This window comes from Cryptomeria japonica, chromosome 9 (assembly GCF_030272615.1).
Source record: "Cryptomeria japonica chromosome 9, Sugi_1.0, whole genome shotgun sequence".
In the NCBI taxonomy this organism is placed as follows: domain Eukaryota; kingdom Viridiplantae; phylum Streptophyta; class Pinopsida; order Cupressales; family Cupressaceae; genus Cryptomeria; species Cryptomeria japonica.
The window spans coordinates 141,042,488-141,056,702 of NC_081413.1; positions in this window are offsets into that span (position 1 = coordinate 141,042,488).

Consider the following 14,215-nt stretch of genomic DNA (forward strand, 5'->3'; position numbering starts at 1 on the left):
GCAACACATATATTTGTAAGCATAACTTGTTAGGATAACTGGTGAACAACTAAGAGGGGGGGGGGGGTGAATCATTTGTTAATAGATTATTATAACTTTTAATCCACTTAATAACCTTTAAACATATCAAGTACCGGTAAAGCACATACAGATGCCGGTAGGAACAAATACCGGTAAACAATACAACTTAACAATTAAACAAATAATCAATGCAAAGCAACCATACCACATAACACCATGATTTGTACGTGGAAAACCCGCAAAGGGAAAAACCACGATTGGAAGCCTATCCACAGTCAGATGATACTTCTGCAAAAAGTATGTGATACAATGAGGGGCCTACACATGCAGGAAGGCACACTGCCTAGAGCGTACTACTCATTACAAAAGAGTCTCACTAACTATAGAGAGGATACAACCATCTCAAGATAAATGGACAACAATCCAATAGAGTGAACTGCCAAAAATAGCATCTACCATGCTTGATTACAGTATCAGTTAAGCTCAATACCGGAGGCCTTTGACCTCTTCCTTGATCCCAATTAGATCACCTATGATCGACCAAATATCCTTCGCATATGATATTGCATTCCAAGATCATGAACACTTATTCTATTCCCATTCCACACATGCCATGATCTTACAATGAGATATTGCATCATTTTATACAAACCCTAAGGCCTAAACCAATCAGGTCTACCACCTAAAAGATATTACAATAAGATCATTACATAAACCCATATTACAATAATATGCCATGTCGTCTTAAGATCAAAACAACAATAAAAAATCCATAAATCATCTCAAAACATCCCAGTAATGTGTAGAGTACACGTTAACATGATACCGGTCCATAACCTAGATAGGTACCAGACCTATTCTGGGTCCACCAGGCCAAAGAAATGTCTTCAAGTAGTTGAAGCACAATCAAAGAACATCTTCAACATCCTTAAATCCATCTAGAAGCCACACCAACACTAATTATGCATCCTATCAAGATTCCTTAGTGAAAGCTCTACTGGTAGAGCCTTAAATCAGTGTCGGTAAGGGTTTACCAGAGTGTATGATAGCATCCTATTATCAATTCAATACCAACTAGCCAAAAAATGCTCCAGAAGCACGTACCACATGTAACCAATCATATTCCATAAATCCAAACATGCCAGAAGTGTCCAACAGATAATCTCTTCTATTGGTAACACTAGATCTTCTACCGGTAACAAAAACCTGTCTACCGGTAACCAACCATAATAGCTAGTGTTGACATCAATGACAAAACATGAATGAAACACATTATCAATTCATCCAATAATGCCAACATAACTAACTTGCCTTGCCTAGATCTTTTGGGCTTTGATAACATTGGATGGAAACAACCTCAAACATCTACACATGGATATCATGTGATGGCTCACACCCATGACATATGCTATAATTTAAGACAATAACAAGTTTCTATAGGCTTCTTGTCATGATAGTGTCAAAAACTTGAATAGTAAATATCTGAATTCTGTAACAAAACATATTGGCAACATGAACTATGAATAGGTTATTCTTCATAAACCACTTATTTGATGGTGACAGGAATTATAACCACAAATAGAACATTTCCAAGATAGAATGCATTAATAGGAATATTTGGAAACCAAACATACACATAACAATATATTCAAATGACTCCACAAATTAATCATTAGACCCAAACAATCTATTGGATATCAATGTCTTATTTTTTATTTCTATAGTACAAAAGGCGATAGTTACAAAGTATTGATTTTCATCTTACGAGTGTTACCATTCAAAAAATTCAATTAAAATTTTCCAAAACTGATGCTCCACCAATCTTTTCTATTCTTCCTAGCAAATTGAATTATTAGGTCAGCATGTCACTCATCTCCTCTATTGCTTCTCTATTGTGCTCTAATCATATTATGCCTCTTCTATTGTAGGTTATTAATCGTATCATTGTAATTTGTCCACATTTTCTTTCCAATCAATTCCTTCCTATCATACGACCACTCCTTCTTTCTTCCTCCGACTATCTACCTTTGCAAACTCTTTTGGCCTTCTTACACCATAAACCTTCCTTCCTTTGACCTCTTCTTTGCTTGACTTTTCTTCTATTTGGCCTATCTCCTATTAGCCTACTCACTCTATTCTGCCATTGGCCTTCACACTTTCCATCATTCACAACTGTTTCTTTTATCCATCTTGCTTACCTCCATAATTGTTTGACTTACTCTGACCGTTAATCTTCCAACTATTCATTTCTAACAATCACCTGTTCATCTTCCCTTGTCTTCGAAAACTAATCATCCATGTGGCAACAAAAACTATATTTATCCAAACCAAATCCTTCTAATCAAAATTGAAATAACATAAAAATAAACTAAGTTAAATTGATGCTCCTACATCAAACATCCATTGAATTTTGTTTAATAACATTCCCAAATTGACGCTTGTCTCCTTTTTGTATGCAAATAATTTTTAATTATCTATTTAGTAAATTTTTTTTTAAATAGTTTATTAATATTTAAAATATTATGTTATATTAAAAAAGTATAAGAATAATATGGATAAAAATATCATTCAAAAAATAATTTTTTCTTTAGAATATTAATTAATAAATTTTCTTAACTCCATGTTGATATCATTTTGTTGTCAAGGATATCAATCCCAAAAATGCATTTTATGTACATCCACTTTGTGTTGTCAGTTTAAATGTCTCTCATAATTAAAGCAATTTTTAAAATTCATATTTAAAAAATATAAATATAATAATGATATTAAATATTTGAGAAACAAAAAATAAATATATAAAATATTTGAAAAACAAAAATAATCTTATAATACTTCTCTTCCATAGGGACATTTAGAGTTTGTTTCTTAATTCTTATTCCATATATTTTTTAGGTAATTTAATGTGTGGTGAAATTCACCTATACTAAAAATGGAATAGTTGTGATGGAACCTACTTATAGGGATAGTTATGGGTAATTTTTTTAATTGTTGATGAGAAAATTTAACAAAAATATTACTTTTTTGGTTGGTTATCATGCAAATCTAGGTGTTATTCATTTCACTACAAATGGTTCACTCCTCTTTGCCTCTTATTGAAACAATATAGAAATTTTGATTTGGTTTAGTTGATTTAGTGATGTCACTATGTATGGACAATCTCATTTTTTATTCGAGGACAATGAGGGTTTAATCTACTAATAGTAGATGGGAATCAATGTAGTGGAGAAGAAAGCAAAGGATTATTATGTGAAGATTGTGGCCCCTACATGGAAGATTGCATGTTTCAACTTCCACAACTATTTTATATTTATAAATTCTTTATCTAATTCTATTAACATTTTTTCATGAAAGAACATTAACAAAGTATTTTTTGTTTTATTCATTTTTAGTTTGGATTTCTAGAATCTAACTTTGTTTTTGGTCAGTACCAAATGTAGACACCTAAAAATGTCTACATTTTTTCATATCTTACTAATTTTCTATTTTTCAATTCTATCATCATTTAATCATTTAAACCATTTTCCAATGTTAATTAAATATTTATTATTTAATTAATTGTGATTTTTAATCCTCAATTTAAATAATCTTTATTATTTAAATAAATTCATTTTCAATTTCTATCTCTATTCATTTAATCATTTAACCCTTTTCTAAATATTAATTAAATATTTATTATTTATTTAATTGTGATTTTAATCTTTCAATTTAAATAATATTTATTATTTAAATAAACTCATTTTCAATTTCTATTTCTAATCATTTAATCACTTAACTCTTTTCTAGATATTAATTAAATATTATTTATTTAATTAATTATGATTAAATTTCTTAATTTAGACAATCTTTATTATTTAATTATATTCATATTTCTTCCAATTTCATTTAATTCCAATTCCCCAAATTCTAATTTCAAATTCCAAATTCAAATTCAAATTCTTCCAATTTCTTCTAATTTCAAATACATGTGCATGATTTCAAAAATCAAATTGAATTCCAAAGTCAAGTTCTAAATATATTCAAATAAAAAATTGAATTTAAAATACATTCAATATTTTAATTAAATTCTCATGTAAAGATTAAATTGAAAACAAAAGTCAAGGTGCAAGCACATGCTAAATTAATTAATTTAATCAAATCAATTAATTAATTAAATTAATTATCTTTTCAATTCCTATTTTTATCTTCCACTTTGCTTTTTTCTAAAAGCATTCAATTAGTCATCTCAGCTAACTATTCCGTCTATTTTAATTGATCTTTTCAATTGATTGAATAAATGCATCATTTCTTTAATTTCCTCCAATCATTCTTTTTCTATCTTTTAGTTAACTTTTTTCTAAATAAAGCTTTCTTTGTCATCAATCTATTATCCTCCAATCATTTCTTTTTCATCTTTCAATCATCTTTTTTCTCAATCAGTTAACTTATTTATCTATTCAATCTATTAAGTTCCACCTCCAAATCAGTAGTTCAACTATCAATCAATATGTGAGCTCACCTGAGTTCCACCTTTCATTCAATCTTCTCCAATTATCTATAAATTGAGCATTCAATCTCCATTATCAACAATCACGAACTTCGAATCTTTGTGTCATTTGTAGGTTGCCAGCACGATATCTGAGAGCCACCATACCACAAAGAGGAGAAGAACAATGGAAGCTATATGCAGTCTTAGAATAGGGGGAATTGACTGATATATCTTATATTCATGTTTCTTGCTTCTGTATTATTTCATTGTTTGTTTGTTTGAATTCTAATTAGGATAGGGATTCATGATTTCCCTTTCTATTCCTAGTTGATATTACATGATCAATTTATACATGCGACATTTTGGTGAACCCGATGTGAATCAACAACACTCTAATTTGGAATTTTGTGTATGCCTGTAGGTATAGGTATTGGACCTTGCAAAATACACCTATCTTTTAAATTCATATTCTAAGAGGTTTTCCAGATCTTAATTGGTGTTTTATTAAAACAATTCAAGACTAAAATTGTGTGGATCAAGTTCCAGGCAAGATTGCAAATTGTTCAAAGATTTTATCATATCTTCCAAATTATTGCGAATATCTTCATGATTGTTTTACTAGTTAATGATCATCTCACGATCTATACTAAAAAAATCAGCTTTAGATCATCATTTTTGAGTGAGATATGGTAGCTTCGATTATTTTTCATAAATCTTTGATTTTTTGCTCAAATAAACGAATTTCTGTGAGATTTTCTTTGTAATTTTATTTTGGGGTTAAAAAAAATTTAAAGAAAAAAAAGAAAAAGAAAAATTTAAATGTTGTTATTTTGATTTCTCTTACTAATTGTTTGTTTGTAGCGTGTGGCAAAATTACAGAGAAGGCTTGATCATTCCAGATTATCTTGGACACCACTAACAATTTGATTGCAAGATCCTTTAGGGTTAAATCACTTTTGGATTTTGGGTTTAAAATGGACATGCATGCTTTCAAACTTCAATTTGGTGCTTAAAATAAATCTGGTTAAAATTGACATCCATGCTTTCACACTTGAATTTGGTGCTTAAAACAAATCTGGTTAAAATTGACATTCATACTTTCAAACTTCAATTTGATGCTTAAAACAAATTTGGTTAAAATTGACATGCATGCTTTCACACTTCAGTTTGGTGCTTAAAATAAATATGGTTAATATGGACATGCATGCTTTCACACTTCAATTTGGGGCTTAAAATAAATTTGGTTAAAATTGACATGTATGCTTTCACACTTTAGTTTGGTGTTCTAAAATTGACATGCACATGCGTATCTCACACCTAAGTTTAGGTTTCTAAAATGAACGTGAATCAGGCTTATCAATACAATAACTCACACTTTTCTTTTTTAAGGGAAATAACTTTTTAATTATGTTTGGGGTGGACCTACTGTTGCATTAACTACCTTTCCACTCGCCTTTGGGGTCTTGGGAGAAATGGAGAAGGTGATAACAACACCCAAATTTTTCATTTTAGTAGTGAGGGGTATCTTTGATTGGGGATTTTATCACCCCACAGAGGTACGTAGAATTGGGATGCATTGGGGATATCATCTCTCCCAACATACTCTCGAGCAGGTTTTTTAAGCTGCTATATAAATATACTGGTCAGGCGGGTAGAGTGTTGAGTAAATTCGACGTATGTGGGGGCCTTTCCTGCATTGGTAATCTCAACTAAAGTCTTAAGTGGATTTTTCTAAGAATTCTTCGTTGGATCAGGACACCTCAAAATTTACAATAAGAACCAGCTTAGTAGCCCAAATCCCGCATTCAGTGATTCGAGGAGTGTGGATCGTACCCCATAGATACCCTTCATGTACCTTGCATTATGATACATAAATCCCTCAGTGATAAGATCTTCGGATCTTTAGGGTAAGAGAGACTAGCATGTCTGAGAAGTGTGTGTCGTGGAGTGGAGCTAGTGCTGTCAAACTCTCTATCCGTTCATTTTGTTTCAGTATTTAATTGTAAGGGCCCCATTTGAATGGTTTCCAACATCCGGCCTAAGATTGTCTTCTGTTCTTTTATGTGTATCGTTGTATTAGACCAGTATTGAGTTAGTATTTAGGCTATTTCAGGCCCTACCTTGCATATCTCTGAATTCTCAAAGTTTGTCAGAACAAAGTTCAGTCAGATGTACCTATCTTCAAACAGTGTTATGATATTTGAAAAACAACAGACTTGTCCTACAAACAAAGTTACTTGAAACATAGTCTATCTTGAAACATCAGACAGTCCAATAAAGTCCAAAATTTTGCATACTTGTGACCATAGGTTTTCTTAGAGTCTTTCGGGTTTGCATTGTCCTCATTATCACCCTCATTATAGTCCTCATTTACATCCTTAGGCTTTGCATAAGTCCTTGCATTGTCTTCATTATCGTCCTCATTATAGTCCCTATTTATGTCCTTACTTTGCATAGTCCTCATTATAGTACTCATTTGCATCGTTAGGCTTTGCATAAGTCCTTGCATAGTCTTCATTAGCATCCTCATAATCTCTGTATAAGTCCTTGCATAACCCTCATAATCTTTGTATAGTCATCACAATCTGCACATAAGTCCTTGGATAGTTGTCATAATATTTGCATAAGTCCTTGCATAGTCGTCATAATCGCATTTTTAGTCCTTTCACAGTCTTCATCCTCATAAGACATAGGTTCAAATCAGTATCTCCATTTTCAACAATCACGAACTTCGAATCTTTGTGTCATTTGCAGGTTGTCAACACGATATCTAAGAGCAACCATACCACAAAGAAGAGAAGATCAATAGAAGTTATATGCAGTCATGGAATAGGGAGATGTAATTGATTATTTTATATTCCTATTTTCTTGATTGTGTTATTTCATTGGTTTATTAAGAATTCTTTGATTAGATAGGGATTCATGATTTCCCTTCTGTTTCTAGTTGATTACATGATAAATTTTACATACAACACCAAATATGAAAGTGAAAGTTTGTGTAAAAATATTATATAATATATTGTATTATAGCTTGTATTAAGCATGATACAATTTTAAAAATATTTGATTTGATTGTATTAATCCTTATAATCTATTCAATATTGAATGATGATACTTTTTATTGTATCAAAATTATATAACCTACCAACAACTTAAAATTGAAGAATTCAACTTCTTTAAATAAAAAATTGAAAAAAAATTCTTTGTATTTTAATAAAACTAATCATTTGATTAAATGTGATGTAATTGTTATTGATTTTAAAAGAAATTATTAATGGTATTTTTCCTCATTATCACTTGTATAAAAAGATTTAATTTTACATCAACGATATAATTTTATAGTGCATATATTTGTAAATGACATTTACTTGATATTATAATGAATTGCATCAAAATAATACAAATTTGACTTTCTTATTTAACTTATAAATATTTATTGTGCAAATAAAATATTCGATAAATAATTTGGAAACAAAAAAAATTCTTGCAATGTAATTTTTTCTAATTATTAAACCTCCATTTCCAATTATTTTTCTATTAAAATATTATTTATTGGTTTTGAGAATGCCTTTTTAAGTTCTTTGATTATTTAATTTGGTAGTAGTTGGAGGTAGTATTGAAATTAGGTCGCATTGCAGTTTGTCTTTTTTTCCTTAGTAGATACTTTTATTTTCAATTTTTTAGGGGACAATTAAATTGTTTATGTATAAAAAATATTAATGGTCCAAATGCATGTCGCTTTTTCTATGTGCTAATGATGAAGAAGTGTGAATTTTCTATACATACATAGACTATTTAGAAGTTGTACCACTTTTTAAAATAGACCATCTCTTAAAATAGTTTATATAAATATTTTAAAATATAAATATATTAATTATAAATCTTTTAAAAATCTTATAATTATAGACTTAAATTATTTAAAATAATTCTATTAGAGAACCAAACCTTCAACGTCTTTAATATTCACACCTAACCTTCTATCAGTCCTCATGCTTAAATATGATTTTAATACTCACACCAAACCTTCTCTCAGTCCTTGTGCTTAACTAGGTCTTGTTTATTCACACCTAAACTCATCATACTCAGCACTCAAATATTTTATAAATATTCTTATCACTTTCTTTGCTGTACTCACTCCTTTGAATTATTCCAATGCCAAGCACAAGTGCTACGCAATTTCCACATTCCTTCTCCCTCATTGTTGAGGTTTTGGTTTGGGAAGAAGTGGCCATTCTTGAATTTTGAGTACTGTCTCCTCTTAGTCGTCAGTCCTTGCATACTTGTTTAATATTTTTATCACTGTCTTTGTGGTCTCCTCTAGTTTCAATCATTCTAATGACAAGAGCAAGCACTGCACAATTTCCACCTTTCTTCTCCCTCTTATTGAGATGATTTGCAGGAAATAGTACATCCATTGAGTTGGTCCTCTTCCACTCTGCTATTTTCTTATCTCATCTTCTGTTTGTTGAGAAACATGTGTCTCAACCTTGCAATCTTTTTCTGGAAAATTCCAGAATTTGTTTGAGGTAGTTTTCCACATGTTTATGCATTGGAAAATGGTTAGTGAGTTGTTAAAAATGAGTCTTGTCCATAGTAGAATATAGGTGGGCCATTTTTAGACTCTTAATGACTCATTTTGTGACTTTTAAGAGGGTCTAAGCTAGGGGACCAAATTATGGACGGGATTACTATTTTAACCTTGTTGTTTTTCCATTTTGGAAATGTAAATGTCAAAAATGGGCACCATGTCGCATGGTGGTTAAGCCCGTGGCTTTGTAAAACCACAAGTGGTTTCCAGGTTGTAAAATCACTATAAAAGGAGGGCTTGGGGAGGAGTTTGATAATTGAGTTTTTTGTAAGACTGGATGCTAGAAGGAGTCTCTCTGAGTTCGAGTTTTGGTGATGCGCTCCTGTAAGAACTTGCATTGCAAGTGTATTGTAATCAGCTTGATTTGGTAATCACTGTGTTATGTGTTCATTGCTATTTTGTTTATGCTTTATTGTGCATTTCTTGATATCTTAGTAATATTTAAGTTGAAAGTTGCATAACTGTCCTCTCAAGATTAGCATAGGAAGCGTTTTCGTACACCTTTACTTTCTTACAAGTGGTATCAGAGCCTAGCCAGTTTTGGTTCTATTTGTTGGGTACAGGGTTTTTTGAGCTAATCAAGGTTTGAGTGGGAGCTTGTGCAGAGTTTTTCATTTCTGTATTGCAGGATCGTAAAGATGGCAAGTATATCAGGGAGGATTGATGTAGAGAAGTTTTCTGGCACAAACTTTGAGATGTGGAAGCTGAAGATGGAAGATCTGTTGATTGATCGAGATCTATGGAATGCGATTGATGAGAATAAGCATAGGCTCGTAGATCTGACTTTAGTTGCACAATATGATGTAATGGATAGAAAAGCTAAAGGTCTCATAAGATTGTGCCTTGCAGACTCAATTTTGATTAATGTCCACGAAGAATCTACTGCAAAGAAGCTTTGGAAGAAGCTAAGTGAGATCTACCAAGCGAAATCACTTGTGAACAAGATCTTCTTAAGGAAGAAATTGTATTCTTTGAGAATGGAAGAAGGTGGATGAATTTCTGAGCATCTGGAAAGCTTTAATATGTTGCTAACTTAGTTGACCTCTGTTGGGGTGCCAATGGATGAAGAAGAAAGATGCCAAATCTTGCTATGTTTGTTGCCAGACTCATGGGGCAGTCTTGTTATGGCTATAGGGAGCACTGCAGTCATCTTGAAGATGGAGGATGTTGTTGGTTCTCTACTTTCTGAGGAGATGAGAAGGAAGGTTTCTCTGAATGCCAAAGAGGCTCTGAGTGTTCGAGGAAGACCAAAGGAAAGAGGCAAGAACAAAAAGAAGCATGGCTATTCTAAGTCCAAGAATAAGGGGAGATCAAAATCTCCTAGTAAGTCCAAGGTAATTTGCTGGAATTGTGGAAAGCCCGGACATTTCCGAAAGGACTGCAAAGAGGAGAAGAAAAAGAAGAAGAAGAAGCAAGATTATGATTCTGAGTCTGAGAAGGAAGATGGAGATGCTTTCATCGCAGCCTTGGCCACTCGTGCAGGTGACAATGCATGGTTAATAGACTCTGGTGCATCTTTCGACATGACTCCTAATAGAAACTGGTTTAGTAAGTATGAAAATTTTGATGGTGGAAAGGTGTATTTGGGTGATAACTTAGTACTTGATATTGTTGGTCGTGGAAGTATTCGTGTGATATTTTCTGATAGTAGAATTAGAAGATTTGATGGTGTCTTGCATATCCCAGGACTAGCAAGGAATTTGTTATCTGTTAGCAAGCTAATAGATGCAGGTGTGCATGTACAGTTTTTTGAAGCAGGTGTGAAAATGGTAAGAGGTGCTATGGTGATAGCAAGAGGAAGCATAATGGGTACATTGTACCAGCTTGATGCATACACAGTTGAGTGCAATAGCACTTCTGATAAGACTATGATAAAGACTATGTTAGAAAAGGAGAGGGTTTCTCTTTCAATAGATGGTTGTGGTTTTTGGGTACCCAAGGGTGCTCTGTCTACCGAATCAAAGTTGCCTGCAGAGAAGACCATGTTATGGCACCAGAGACTTGACCACATAGGTGAGAAGGGTCTACGGACCTTGAAAAATAAGAACCTTGTTGATGGGTTGAATGATTGCAATCTTGAATTTGATTTTTGTGAGCATTGTATCTATGGTAAACAAAACCGCATTCAGTTTTACTCGAGTTCTCATAAGTCTTCATGTATTTTGGATCTAATCCATTCGGATGTATTTGGTCCAGTTGATATGCCTTCTATTGGTAGATCAGTTTATTATGTTTCTTTCATTGATGATTTCAGTAGAAGAACATGGGTTTATTTTCTTAGGAGTAAAACTAAAGTTTTTAGTCATTTCAAAGAATTTAAAGCAATGGTTGAGTTACAGACTGGAAAGAAAATAAAATGTTTGAGAACTGATAATGGTGGTGAATTTTGTTCCAATAATTTTGACACATTTTGTAAAGATTCTGGTATTAAGAGAGAGAAGACAACTCCGTATTCTCCACAATAGAATGGAGTTGCAGAAAGAATGAACAGGACCTTGATAGAGAAGGCTAGGAGTATGCTGAGTGGAGCTGGACTAGAACAAAAGTTCTGGGCTGAAGTTGTAGCCACTGCTTGCTACTTGATAAACAGGTCTCCTACATCAGCTCTTGTTGATAAGATGCCAATGGAAGCGTGGTTGGGCCACAAGCCTTCACTTAGACATCTGAGAGTGTTCGGTTGCGAAGCATATGCTCATGTGCCAAAGGAGAAGTGGACAAAATTGGACAACAAAGCTGTTAAATGTATTTTCGTCGGATACAGTTATGGTGTAAAAGGATACAAGCTTTGGAAATCTGTTGAACAAAAGGTATTTTATTCAAGAAGTGTTATTTTTAGAGAAACTAAGCCTTCTTCTGTTATAGTGCAGCCAGAACAAACAGAACAAAAGAAAGATATGATTCAACTACCTGCTACACCGAAGAAAGTTGAATCAAGGCCCTTAGAAAGATAAGAAGTCGAGGAGAGTTCTATGAGTTCTGAATCATCAGAGGAAGAAGAGGTACTTGAAGCTGAACCTAAAGCTGAAGCTAAACCAGATCTTGCTCGAAGGTCTACTAGACAAAGGAAACCACCTGAAAGGTATGGATATTCTCCTGATGATTGGAGATGTATATTTGCATTGAATGCTAACATTGATGAACCAAGATCTGTAGAAGAGGCTCTTGGTATGAATGATTCAGAGTCCAGGAAAATAGCCATGGATGAAAAAATGCCAGCTCTTAAGAGGAATGAAATATGAGACCTTGTACCATTGCCTGAAGGACGAAAGCCTGTTGGTTGTAAATGGGTGTTCAAGAAGAAGATGGTTTCAGATGGAAGCATTGAGAAGTATAAAGCACGTTTGGTTGCAAAAGGTTACTCTCAGGTTGAGGGAGTAGATTATGGTGAGATTTTTTCTCCAGTAGCCAAAATGACATCCATTAGATTTTTACTTTCTATTGCAGTAGCCTATGATCTAGAGATCAAGCAAATGGATGTGAAAACAGCTTTTCTTCATGGAGATTTGGAGGAAGAAATTTACATGACACAGCCAGAGCACTATGTGATGAAAGATAAAAGTCATTTGGTCTGTAAGTTGAAGAAATCCTTGTATGGTTTAAAACAGAGTCTTAGGATGTGGTACTAGAAGTTTGATACATATGTGTTGAGTTTGGGATTTGTGCGATCTAAATCTGATCACTGTATATATTTTAAATCTGATGGTGATCATTTCTTGGTCATTGCCTTGTATGTCGATGACATGTTGTTTATTGGCAAAGGAAAAGGTTTGATTGCAGAGTTAAAATCTCAGCTCTCGATAAAGTTTGAAATGAAAGATCTTAGTGCAGCTAGGCACGTTCTGGGAATGGAGATTGTAAGAGATAGATAAAACAGAAAGCTTTGGCTAGGCCAGAGCAAGTATGTTGGTACTATTTTGAAAAGATTCAATATGCAGGATTCAAGACCATTGAGTGTTCCTATTACAATGGAAGCAAAGCTTTCTAGTTCACAATTTCCTACATCCCCATTTGAGATGGAAGAGATGAGTCGAGTACCATATCAGAGTGCTGTTGGAAGTTTGATGTATGCTATGGTCTGTACAAGACCAGACATTGCCCAAGCAGTGGGAGTTCTTTCTCATTATATGTCTAATCCAGGAAGAGCACATTGGGATGCAGTAAAAAGAGTTTTCAGATACTTGAGGGGTACTTCAGAGTACTCGATATGTTTTCATGGAACAGGAAATGAGCATTCCTTAGATATTCGAGGCTATGTGGATTCAGACTGGGCCGGTGATGTTGATAGAAGAAGATCCACCAGTGCATATGTGTTTACATTATTCGGTGGTGCAATCAGTTGGATGAGCAGGCTGTGGTCGCTTTGTCCACTACTGAGGCAGAATATATGGCAGATACTCATGCCTGTAAGGAAGCCATCTGGCTAAAGAGATTGTGTTCAGATATAGAGTTCAAACAGGGTGCAGTGACAATTTATAGTGATAGTCAGAGTGCAATCTGCCTAGTGAAGAACCCTACTTTTCATGCCAGGACCAAGCACATTGATGTACAATATCATTTTGTGAGAGATATGATTGAATGTTGCTGATGCATTAACTAAGCCCGTGAGCACAGAGAAATTCAGATGGTGTTCAGAGTCTATGGGCCTCTCAGCCCCTAGCAATTAAGTCCATGATATTTTGGATCCCCTGACTCTTGCAAGGTGTTCGACAAGTGGGAGAATGTTGAGAAACATGTGTCTCAACCTTGCAGTCTTTTTCTGAAAAATTCCAGAATTTGTTTGAGGTAGTTTTTCACATGTTTATGCATTGGAAAATGGTTAGTGAGTTGTTAAAAATGAGTCTTGTCCATAGTAGAATATAGGTGGGCCATTTTTAGAGCCTTAATGACTCATTTTGTGACTTTTAAGAGGGTCTAAGCTAGGGGACAAAATTATGGACGGGATTACTATTTTAACCTGGTTGTTTTTCCATTTTGGAAATGTAAATGTCAAAAATGGGCACCATGTGGCATGGTGGTTAAGCCCATGGTTTTGTAAAACCACAAGTAGTTTCCAGGTTGTAAAATCACTATAAAAGGAGGGCTTGGGGAGGAGTTTGATAATTGAGTTTTTTGCAAGACTGGATGCTAGAAGGAGTCTCTCT